The 12,589-nt window shown below is 30.6% G+C and overlaps 1 protein-coding gene across 1 annotated transcript in view; it reads left to right on the forward strand.

Annotated features, from left to right (window-relative positions):
- Positions 1-12,589, forward strand: part of LOC6644376 — a 71,594-nt gene that overhangs the window by 30,011 nt on the left and 28,994 nt on the right. The window lies entirely within an intron of this gene.

Below are 12,589 nucleotides of genomic sequence, written 5' to 3' on the forward strand. Positions count from 1 at the left end.
ATATTATAATACTAGCTGGCAAACTACTACCACTAAATCGCATAACTAATGGTAAATTGTTAGGTAACCAATACTTGACACATAAGCCTCATGGAAGTCAAACAAAGTACAAAGAAAACAATATTTCTCTAATGCAAAAGACAAGAAGTCTGCAAAGATAAGGCGTTAGATCTTACTTACCTCATCTCATCTTAATTACCTTTCCTAAATTGCCAACTTTATTTTTTAATTGTATTTATTCTGGTCAGAAAAAGTTTCATATGGAACATTGGCAATTTCAGAGAACCCAAAGAAAAAAGCCCTTATAAGTTATACTTTTTTCGCTTCATTCAGTTGTAATTTCCTAGTGGTTTTACTGTTGAAGAAGTTAGAGAAAACGTGATCTTGGAAGTTCTCAAAATAGCTTTATACGGACAACGAACTCATATATTATTTAGTCCAAAATGACTTGAAGCCTGCTCATTCTAATGACTTAATTTAATGAATTAGCTTATAGCTTTTTGATATTTATAGTTCATACGGTGATATTTTCTTTATACAACCCATAAAAATTATGAAAATTAGATCAGTGATTTGCAAGATGGGACTAAATTTTATCTTATTAACTTTCCAAAAATACACTTTTGCTTTTAAAAGGATATTTAGGGACTGAAAATCAGGTTGTAAACCAAAGCAGCACCTACCTACTAAAGATTTTGTTGTATCAATTTGTAGATAATCGCCAATGAAGAACATTGTTCATGGTTTGTTGTAATTCTCAACTTGGCTTATGACCCTTGCAACACTGGATTCTTTGGCAAAGGATGCTAATCATCACTAGTTCAATCAAAATTGATGTGTTTTCAAATAGCTAAACAGAAAACCTGCTATTTGTTTAAAAAAGGTCCAGAATTAGGCAGAAATTAGCAGTCACAAAAAGATATTAAGTATGATAAATTTGGCCGATTTCTTAACTTGAAATTGAAATTCTACAATTAATAATAAATAATAAATTTTCAAAGCAGGCACAGCTGTGAATATAATTTCTATACCTACCTTCTTTATTCCCAATTTCTAACTTAGTCAAATTTAACAAGTACAAGTGAAAAGAAATAAAATTTGTCATTACTTACTTAGTTAGACTAAATTAATCAATTCTAAATCAGATTATCTTTTTATAGCAATCATCTTGTTAAACAAGAAATTTTCATCTGACACAAGTTTGATTTAGGTTAATTATAGAAAAATGTGGCTATGTCAATGGACTAACTTTAATTGTTCCACAGTATATATGAACAGGAGCTCATAAGTTTTTTTATCTCATAACTTGTTTTCTTTTTCTGTCTCTCCTTCTTGTTGTTGCTGTTGTTGTTCTTGTCATATTATTGACCCGCTTTCAATTTGCAAAAATTGACACGAGCATCGGGTCACGGCCGAACTTGGAGACGAAGTTGGTGTGCTCTATATCAAGGAGTCGGAATGGGAGTTGGAGTCAGAGTAGCTGAGCCACTTCGACTCACGGTAATTACGGTTCTTTATTGCTTTCCCTCTCTCTCTCTCTCTCTCTCTCTACTCACTCACTTTGTTTTGGCTGTTGGCCATCTTTGAGCAAATTGATTTTTCCATTGTGTGGAGTATTTTTCGTATTCATTGGACGTATAAGTGTGTGCGTGTGGGTGTGAATGGGGTCGGGGTCCATTTCGCATTTTTCAAGGCAAACTATGGCAAATTATCTCTCTGCTAACGGTTGGCACGTTCGTTCATTGACCGGATGTGTGCATGGCATGCATCTGGCAATGGACCCGTAGCCAGGATCCATACCCATATCCTGAAACCCGTATCCGAGAAGGACATTCAGCATTACCAATAGGCTGTTGCTACTGCAAATATTGGAGGCCCAAATGGAAAATACAATTTAAATAATTTATGCTTTTTACATTCTTTCTCGTTCGTCCTCTGCTTCGTTCTTTCGTATTTCTCTTTTTTTTTGCTGCTGCTGTTGTTGTTGTTGTTGTTGTTGTTGTTGTTTGAAAAGGCGGCTGTCATTTATTATGCATATTAAATAGGCCAAAATGAGGGAGCAACAACAACAACAAAAGGAAGGACAGCAAAAGAAGTGGCAGCAGGTTTTTGGTAGTCACGCCCACGCCCACACATCACTCATACGCCACGTGCACAGTGCTCACGTCTGCTCATGTCTTTCTGTCTGTCTGTCTGTTGTCTCCCCTCTCCGCTCCTCTCTCACTCTCTAGATTTTCCCATCTCCATCACTCGGTTGCTCTTACTGTCTTCTTCCTTCTTTTTTTTTAATTAAAAAATGTTAATGTTGTTGGCTGCAAACTTTTTGCATATTCCAGTAACAAAAGCTGCTTAAAACTCTCTGCATGGGAACAAAAATAAAAAAGTTTTTACTTTCGAAACGGATTCTGACAGCTTCATGAAAATTGCTTGAAATTGCCATACAAAATGTCAGATTAAACTTCAGTTTCAGTATTTGATTATACACTAGAAATCTCAAAATTTTAAACTCAATTTTAAACTTAATATATGTACATACATGGCCGGGTTTAAATCAAGTTTCAACAAACAATAAACACACTTGAGAATGGATCACCCCAAATATATGCGATCTCAAAATTAAGATTTTGCTATAAATTTTAGACAATGGAAAATGAAAAAATTGTCAGGCGGTTTTGAACTGTCAAAATATATGTTTTAAACTGAGCTTATAATAAAATATACAGATAGAAACATCAGACCCATCAAAAACTTTGCTATGCACACAAATACAGCTTATGCATCTTAAAAAACCCCCTAAAATATGCAATAGAAAGCTTTAGTTTTCTGTTTTAAAGTAGAACAAGCTTAATTTAATAGATTTGAAATATGCATATGCATATTTATAAATGTCTTTCAAATACATACACATATAAATAGATACATTTTTATAAGGTCTCACATGTATCAGCTGCAGCTAAAGCGCCCCGAAAGTATGCACTGCAAAGTTGCAGCAAATAAAAAGCACAAAATCAAATTGAAAAGTCAACGTCAAGACGGAAATCGAGCGAAAAAGCCACAGACACAAAAGAGTCATTGAGTGTGTGGGTAAGTTTGTGTGTGACTGCAATTGTGTGTGTGTGTGTGTGCGATTGAGTGTTTTTGTTTGTGTGTGAGTGAGCAGCAAATCAAATTAAGTTATCAGATAACCATGTAAACGCCAGCACCAGCTTTGCTTTTCTCCTTGGTTTTTTGTTGGTTCGCCCTGAATGAAAAGAAAAATTCAAGCAAAATAGAATGCTGAAAAAAAGTGAACAAAAATTGAGAACAAAAAAAAACTACTACAACATAAAAAGAAAAAGACAAAAAACGAATGCTGGTAACCAATCAGTTTGAATGTATCCAATGATGGTGTATGAGCAACGAATCGATTGAATTGTGTTAATTTTCCACCCACTTCAAATGCATTTTTATTTTCACTTTTAGTATTTTCTTTCTTTGTTCTTTTGCAGTTTTTTAGAAGCGAAAAAGAAATTGAAAGATGTTGCAAAAGAGGTAAATAGAAAATGCATTTTCTATGCGCTATCAGCACAATTTTTTAAACTTTCCTAAGCAAACCTGTTGACCTCATTACTCAACACTAATTACTTAACATTAATTACTGAACACTAATTACTCAATACAGCAATTTAGTGTGACCATAAATTAAATGTACTACTATTATTAATCTTACCTAACTAGGTTTAGCTTAGCATTCATTATGTAATCTCGTAAATAATGTTTAGCAACAAACAATTAAGTGATTTTAATCGGAAAGGAAAAATAAATTGAAAGAGTTTTAAAAAAAGATATACAAAAAACCTTTTTTTTTTACATATTTGTAGTTAAAAACTTTATGTTCCTACTTATATTTCTTATCATTAAAGCTTTACGAGGCAAATTTGCAGTTGACGTTATTCAGACCTGTTCAAAACTAATTACTCAACACTGAAATTTAGTGTGACGACAAATTAACTATTAAACCTTAAGAAACTAGGTTAGGCAAAGCATTAATTAAGTAATGTCTTAAACAATGTCTATAAATAAGTTTTGCTAGAGTTCTAGTTAATGAATAAAAGATTTAAAGTAAATTTTTAAATTTAAAATACCATGTGTAAAAGAAAATTTGATAACTGGTTAGTTAAAAAACTAGACAAATTGAATGACCTTTAACATTTTTCTAAATCGTTAGCACACATTATGAATTTAATGGATTTAGTTCATTTCTCTTAACATTTCCCCCAAAAATGTTTCAGAATTTTTGTTTCTCCTTCTGGTATGACAATGTTTGAAATTGCATCAGCAAAGCTGCACTAATGCACTCAATTGCAGTCCAGTGGATAAACTAAATGGCAGCATAAATGCATTTTCTCTGCCTAAAAGTTCTACCTACTCACACACACACACACACATACACACAGCCTGCCATGTTAGTAGGTATGTATGTATGTATGTACAATCGGTTTTACATAGAGGCAGACCTAGGCCTGACCTGGTTGTAGCCTTGATAGTCAAAGTGTCAAAGGTTGTGTGTGTGTTTTACGCTTAAATGAAGGACAACGTGGAAATGCGTTTATCCAAAACGGAAAATGTTACCAAATGCTTCGGACAAATGCAAATGGAGGGCCAAAAAAAAAAAGAAAATTGGCAAATATTCTTGCCAAGGTTAGATATAACTGACAGGAGATGGGGCCAAATCGACTAAAAAGTGAACATAGTGAAAACTGATGATAAAGAAGAGGAGAAAGGACAACTTAATGTCAACAGCAGTCAACCGTTTGTTCGCACTCAAGTTAATGATACTCATCATTATCAGTTCTTATCAGCAATGTTGTCGACGTCCTCGTTGTCGTTTTCGACGTCTCCGTATGACACTCTCTCTCTCTCTCTCTCTCTCTCTCTCTCTGTAGTCATCGTTGTAATCGTTATTGGGGCAGAGTCAGGCATCGGGCGGGCACACACACATTCATTAAAGCACGCGCACGCACACACGCCCTCCAACTGAGATTACGTATACGCCCTGTGGGCTGTCTTTAAGTGTTTTTTGTGTAGCTTGTCGCTGAGAAACGCCTCCAATGTGTATATAAGTGACAAAAATATCGCAACATTGAGGCCCTGAACCTTCACATTTTCCCCCGTCAGAGAATCAGACCATCATACACCACTCCCCACCATTGCTTCGGCCTGGCCTGCCATCCTTGGGTATAGATGGGCGGCACTTAAATCTGTTCTTGTTTCAAGTATGCACGAAGAACATTTTAGCAACGGCTTTTGGGTTCATTTTAAGTGACTGTTACTTGGCACGATATTCCCCTCTAGTCTTCAGTGTCTTCACTATTGCTATTGCTACTACTGAAGCTGCTGCTGTTGCTGTTCCTTCATTTTCATCATAGTCCCTGTCTAACTTGTTGCTGCTCTACTTCTTCTGCTTAACTTTGCTCTCAATGAATTTTATATAGTTCGACATTTCGCCTCATTCTTGTCCTCATCGTCGACATCGTTTGCTGTCCTTGCCTTCCTCCATTGCCTGTTGCTGTAGGTCCACGTCTAGCTGAGAGTTTGCTTTTAAATATTTAATGAGCACAATTATTGCAATGACTAGCCCCAAAGTAAGTTTGTATTAATTTATCACAAAACAAACGTAAGCGCAGAGGGAAAAAAACACACGCACGGAAGAAAATGTCAAGAAAACTTTTCCGAGAAAAAAAATGTGATATTTAATGACAATGTCGCAAAACTTTTTGATGAGCTGCCATCAAAAGGGACATAATTGAAATTTATGCCCTGAAATAAATGGATATTTTTCTATCCATTTTCTCATAATAGTTGCTGGTTGTTAAATAAGTTGTCACCAAGGGTTAAGTACATTCTTATCTCAGCTCAATTTATAACTTACTAAAAAGGTTTATTATCATATTATCCACATTTATTTTATAGACATATTCCCGTAATCCTTCATTAACTTCATTGAGCTTTGGCTGAATAATTTTAGGCCCTACAATAAGAATTTAAAATTTAACTTATTTAATGTTGTTTGGGAAAAATTTAAACTAATTTTTCTTTTCGCTTGAAAATTTTTAGAAATATTCTTGGGCATATTCTTCGGAACTTATTAGTTAGTTAGTTAGTTAAAAAAAATAAAACCCTAATTGTAAAAAAGATTTAAGATTTAAAACTCCGCAATGATAATACGATTATGTATATTGAATTTATTAATTGGCATATAAAGTTCCATTTATTTATATTATTTAGACACCAAATGGACGAGAATCATTATTGTAATCGATACTTTTGTTATCGATATTAGACAAAGTTTCCCACCACCAAAACAAAGTAGCCTTTGCCTCACAACCAAGGCACAGCAGGCTTTGCTTTTTACTGGTATAAAAGCAGGCCCCACTCGACAATTTTCTCATTCATTTGTTGAGCTCTCTCAAGGCAACAACTAATATTTCCTTTTTTTTGTTGGTTTTAACCGGCGAAACCCGCTTTAAATACATTTAATGGGTTATAGTTTCCTTTATATTATAATTCAAATTTTAAGTGATGAAAGCTCAATACTTAATCCTAAAATCTAAAATTAAACTATTAACGCGATAGACAAGCTCCATCAGAACACATTATTTCTATACTTTATATTTTCCTTAATACTTAAAACCGAAATTAAAGTATTAACTCAATAGACAAGCTCCATCAGAGCACATTATTTCAATACTTAATATTTTCCTTAATACTTAAAACCGAAATTAAAGTATTAACTCAATAGACAAGCTCCATCAGAGCACATTATTTCAATACTTAATATTTTCCTTAATACTGAAATCCAAAATTAGAGTATTAACTCAATAGACAAGCTCCATCAGAGCACATTATTTCAATACTTTATATTTTCCTTAATACTGAAATCCAAAATTAGAGTATTAACTCAACAACTAGCTCCATCAGGACACATAATTCCAATATTTTATATTTTCCTTAATACTTAAAACCGAAATTAAAGTATTAACTCAATAGACAAGCTCCATCAGAACACATTATTTTAATACTTTATATTTTCCTTAATACTAAAATCCAAAATTAAAGTATTAACTCAACAACTAGCTCCATCAGGACACATAATTTCAATACTTTATATTTTCCTTAATACTTAAAACCGAAATTAAAGTATTAACTCAATAGACAAGCTCCATCAGAGCACATTATTTCAATACTTAATATTTTCCTTAATACTGAAATCCAAAATTAGAGTATTAACTCAATAGACAAGCTCCATCAGAGCACATTATTTCAATACTTTATATTTTCCTTAATACTGAAATCCAAAATTAGAGTATTAACTCAACAACTAGCTCCATCAGGACACATAATTCCAATATTTTATATTTTCCTTAATACTTAAAACCGAAATTAAAGTACTAACTCAATAGACAAGCTCCATCAGAACACATTATTTTAATACTTTATATTTTCCTTAATACTAAAATCCAAAATTAAAGTATTAACTCAACAACTAGCTCCATCAGGACACATAATTTCAATACTTTATATTTTCCTTAATACTTAAAACCCAAATTAAAGTATTAACTCAATAGACAAGCTCCATCAGAGCACATTATTTCAATACTTAGTATTTTCCTTAATACTTAAAACCGAAATTAAAGTATTAACTCAATAGACAAGCTCCATCTGAGCACATTATTTCAATACTTAATATTTTCCTTAATACTGAAATCCAAAATTAGAGTATTAACTCAACAACTAGCTCCATCAGGACACATAATTTCAATACTTTATATTTTCCTTAATACTTAAAACCGAAATTAAAGTATTAACTCAATAGACAAGCTCCATCAGAACACATTATTTTAATACTTTATATTTTCCTTAATACTAAAATCCAAAATTAGAGTATTAACTCAACAACTAGCTCCATCAGGACACATAATTTCAATACTTTATATTTTCCTTAATACTTAAATCCAAAATTAGAGTATTAACTCAACAACTAGCTCCATCAGGACACATAATTTCAATACTTTATATTTTCCTTAATACTTAAAACCGAAATTAAAGTATTAACTCAACAACTAGCTCCATCAGGACACATAATTTCAATACTTTATATTTTCCTTAATACTTAAAACCGAAATTAAAGTATTAACTCAATAGACAAGCTCCATCAGAACACATTATTTTAATACTTTATATTTTCCTTAATACTAAAATCCAAAATTAAAGTATTAACTCAACAACTAGCTCCATCAGGACACATAATTTCAATACTTTATATTTTCCTTAATACTTAAAACCGAAATTAAAGTATTAACTCAATAGACAAGCTCCATCAGAGCACATTATTTCAATACTTAATATTTTCCTTAATACTTAAAACCGAAATTAAAGTATTAACTCAATAGACAAGCTCCATCAGAGCACATTATTTCAATACTTAATATTTTCCTTAATACTGAAATCCAAAATTAGAGTATTAACTCAACAACTAGCTCCATCAGGACACATAATTCAATACTTTATATTTTCCTTAATACTTAAAACCGAAATTAAAGTATTAACTCAATAGACAAGCTCCATCAGAGCACATTATTTCAATACTTAATATTTTCCTTAACACTTAAAACCGAAATTAAAGTATTAACTCAATAGACAAGCTCCATCAGAGCACATTATTTCAATACTTAATATTTTCCTTAATACTGAAATCCAAAATTAGAGTATTAACTCAACAACTAGCTCCATCAGGACACATAATTTCAATACTTTATATTTTCCTTAATACTGAAATCCAAAATTAGAGTATTAACTCAACAACTAGCTCCATCGTGACACATAATTTCAATACTTTATATTTTCCTTAATACTTAAAACCGAAATTAAAGTATTAACTCAATAGACAAGCTCCATCAGAACACATAATTTTAATACTTTATATTTTCCTTAATACTAAAATCCAAAATTGAGTATTAACTCAACAACTAGCTCCATCAGGACACATAATTTCAATACTTTATATTTTCCTTAATACTTAAAACCGAAATTAAAGTATTAACTCAATAGACAAGCTCCATCAGAACACATTATTTTAATACTTTATATTTTCCTTAATACTAAAATCCAAAATTAGAGTATTAACTCAACAACTAGCTCCATCAGGACACATAATTTCAATACTTTATATTTTCCTTAATACTTAAATCCAAAATTAGAGTATTAACTCAACAACTAGCTCCATCAGGACACATAATTTCAATACTTTATATTTTCCTTAATACTTAAAACCGAAATTAAAGTATTAACTCAATAGACAAGCTCCATCAGAACACATTATTTTAATACTTTATATTTTCCTTAATACTAAAATCCAAAATTAGAGTATTAACTCAACAACTAGTTCCATCAGGACACATAATTTCAATACTTTATATTTTCCTTAATACTGAAATCCAAAATTAGAGTATTAACTCAACAACTAGCTCCATCAGGACACATAATTTCAATACTTTATATTTTCCTTAATACTTAAAACCGAAATTAAAGTATTAACTCAATAGACAAGCTCCATCAGAACACATAATTTTAATACTTTATATTTTCCTTAATACTGAAATCCAAAATTAAAGTATTAACTCAATAGACAAGCTCCATCAGAGCACATTATTTCAATACTTAATATTTTCCTTAATACTTAAAACCGAAATTAAAGTATTAACTCAATAGACAAGCTCCATCAGAGCACATTATGTCAATACTTAATATTTTCCTTAATACTGAAATCCAAAATTGAGTATTAACTCAACAACTAGCTCCATCAGGACACATAATTTCAATACTTTATATTTTCCTTAATACTTAAAACCGAAATTAAAGTATTAACTCAATAGACAAGCTCCATCAGAACACATTATTTTAATACTTTATATTTGCCTTAATACTAAAATCCAAAATTAAAGTATTAACTCAACAACTAGCTCCATCAGAGCACATTATTTCAATACTTAATATTTTCCTTAATACTGAAATCCAAAATTAGAGTATTAACTCAACAACTAGCTCCATCAGGACACATAATTTCAATACTTTATATTTTCCTTAATACTGAAATCCAAAATTAGAGTATTAACTCAACAACTAGCTCCATCATGACACATAATTTCAATACTTTATATTTTCCTTAATACTTAAAACCGAAATTAAAGTATTAACTCAATAGACAAGCTCCATCAGAACACATTATTTTAATACTTTATATTTTCCTTAATACTAAAATCCAAAATTGAGTATTAACTCAACAACTAGCTCCATCAGGACACATAATTTCAATACTTTATATTTTCCTTAATACTTAAAACCGAAATTAAAGTATTAACTCAATAGACAAGCTCCATCAGAGCACATTATTTCAATACTTAATATTTTCCTTAATACTTAAAACCGAAATTAAAGTATTAACTCAATAGACAAGCTCCATCAGAGCACATTATTTCAATACTTAATATTTTCCTTAATACTGAAATCCAAAATTAGAGTATTAACTCAACAACTAGTTCCATCAGGACACATAATTTCAATATTTTATATTTTCCTTAATACTGAAATCCAAAATTAGAGTATTAACTCAACAACTAGCTCCATCAGGACACATAATTTCAATACTTTATATTTTCCTTAATACTTAAAACCGAAATTAAAGTATTAACTCAATAGACAAGCTCCATCTGAACACATAATTTTAATACTTTATATTTTCCTTAATACTAAAATCCAAAATTAAAGTATTAACTCAATAGACAAGCTCCATCAGAGCACATTATTTCAATACTTAATATTTTCCTTAATACTTAAAACCGAAATTAAAGTATTAACTCAATAGACAAGCTCCATCAGAGCACATTATGTCAATACTTAATATTTTCCTTAATACTGAAATCCAAAATTGAGTATTAACTCAACAACTAGCTCCATCAGGACACATAATTTCAATACTTTATATTTTCCTTAATACTTAAAACCGAAATTAAAGTATTAACTCAATAGACAAGCTCCATCAGAGCACATTATTTCAATACTTAATATTTTCCTTAATACTGAAATCCAAAATTAGAGTATTAACTCAACAACTAGCTCTATCAGGACACATAATTTCAATACTTTATATTTTCCTTAATACTTAAATCCAAAATTAGAGTATTAACTCAACAACTAGCTCCATCAGGACACATAATTTCAATACTTTATATTTTCCTTAATACTTAAAACCGAAATTAAAGTATTAACTCAACAACTAGCTCCATCAGGACACATAATTTCAATACTTTATAATTTCCTTAATACTTAAAACCGAAATTAAAGTATTAACTCAATAGACAAGCTCCATCAGAACACATTATTTTAATACTTTATATTTTCCTTAATACTAAAATCCAAAATTAAAGTATTGACTCAACAACTAGCTCCATCAGGACACATAATTTCAATACATTATATTTTCCTTAATACTTAAAACCGAAATTAAAGTATTAACTCAATAGACAAGCTCCATCAGAGCACATTATTTCAATACTTAATATTTTCCTTAATACTTAAAACCGAAATTAAAGTATTAACTCAATAGACAAGCTTCATCAGAGCACATTATTTCAATACTTAATATTTTCCTTAATACTGAAATCCAAAATTAGAGTATTAACTCAACAACTAGCTCCATCAGGACACATAATTCAATACTTTATATTTTCCTTAATACTTAAAACCGAAATTAAAGTATTAACTCAATAGACAAGCTCCATCAGAGCACATTATTTCAATACTTAATATTTTCCTTAACATTTAAAACCGAAATTAAAGTATTAACTCAATAGACAAGCTCCATCAGAGCACATTATTTCAATACTTAATATTTTCCTTAATACTGAAATCCAAAATTAGAGTATTAACTCAACAACTAGCTCCATCAGGACACATAATTTCAATACTTTATATTTTCCTTAATACTGAAATCCAAAATTAGAGTATTAACTCAACAACTAGCTCCATCGTGACACATAATTTCAATACTTTATATTTTCCTTAATACTTAAAACCGAAATTAAAGTATTAACTCAATAGACAAGCTCCATCAGAACACATTATTTTAATACTTTATATTTTCCTTAATACTAAAATCCAAAATTAAAGTATTAACTCAACAACAAGCTCCATCAGGACACATAATTTCAATACTTTATATTTTCCTTAATACTTAAAACCGAAATTAAAGTATTAACTCAATAGACAAGCTCCATCAGAGCACATTATTTCAATACTTAATATTTTCCTTAATACTTAAAACCGAAATTAAAGTATTAACTCAATAGACAAGCTCCATCAGAGCACATTATTTCAATACTTAATATTTTCCTTAATACTGAAATCCAAAATTAGAGTATTAACTCAACAACTAGTTCCATCAGGACACATAATTTCAATACTTTATATTTTCCTTAATACTGAAATCCAAAATTAGAGTATTAACTCAACAACTAGCTCCATCAGGACACATAATTTCAATACTTTATAT

The sequence above is a fragment of the Drosophila willistoni genome (assembly GCF_018902025.1).
Source record: "Drosophila willistoni isolate 14030-0811.24 chromosome 2R unlocalized genomic scaffold, UCI_dwil_1.1 Seg167, whole genome shotgun sequence".
NCBI lineage: Eukaryota > Metazoa > Arthropoda > Insecta > Diptera > Drosophilidae > Drosophila > Drosophila willistoni.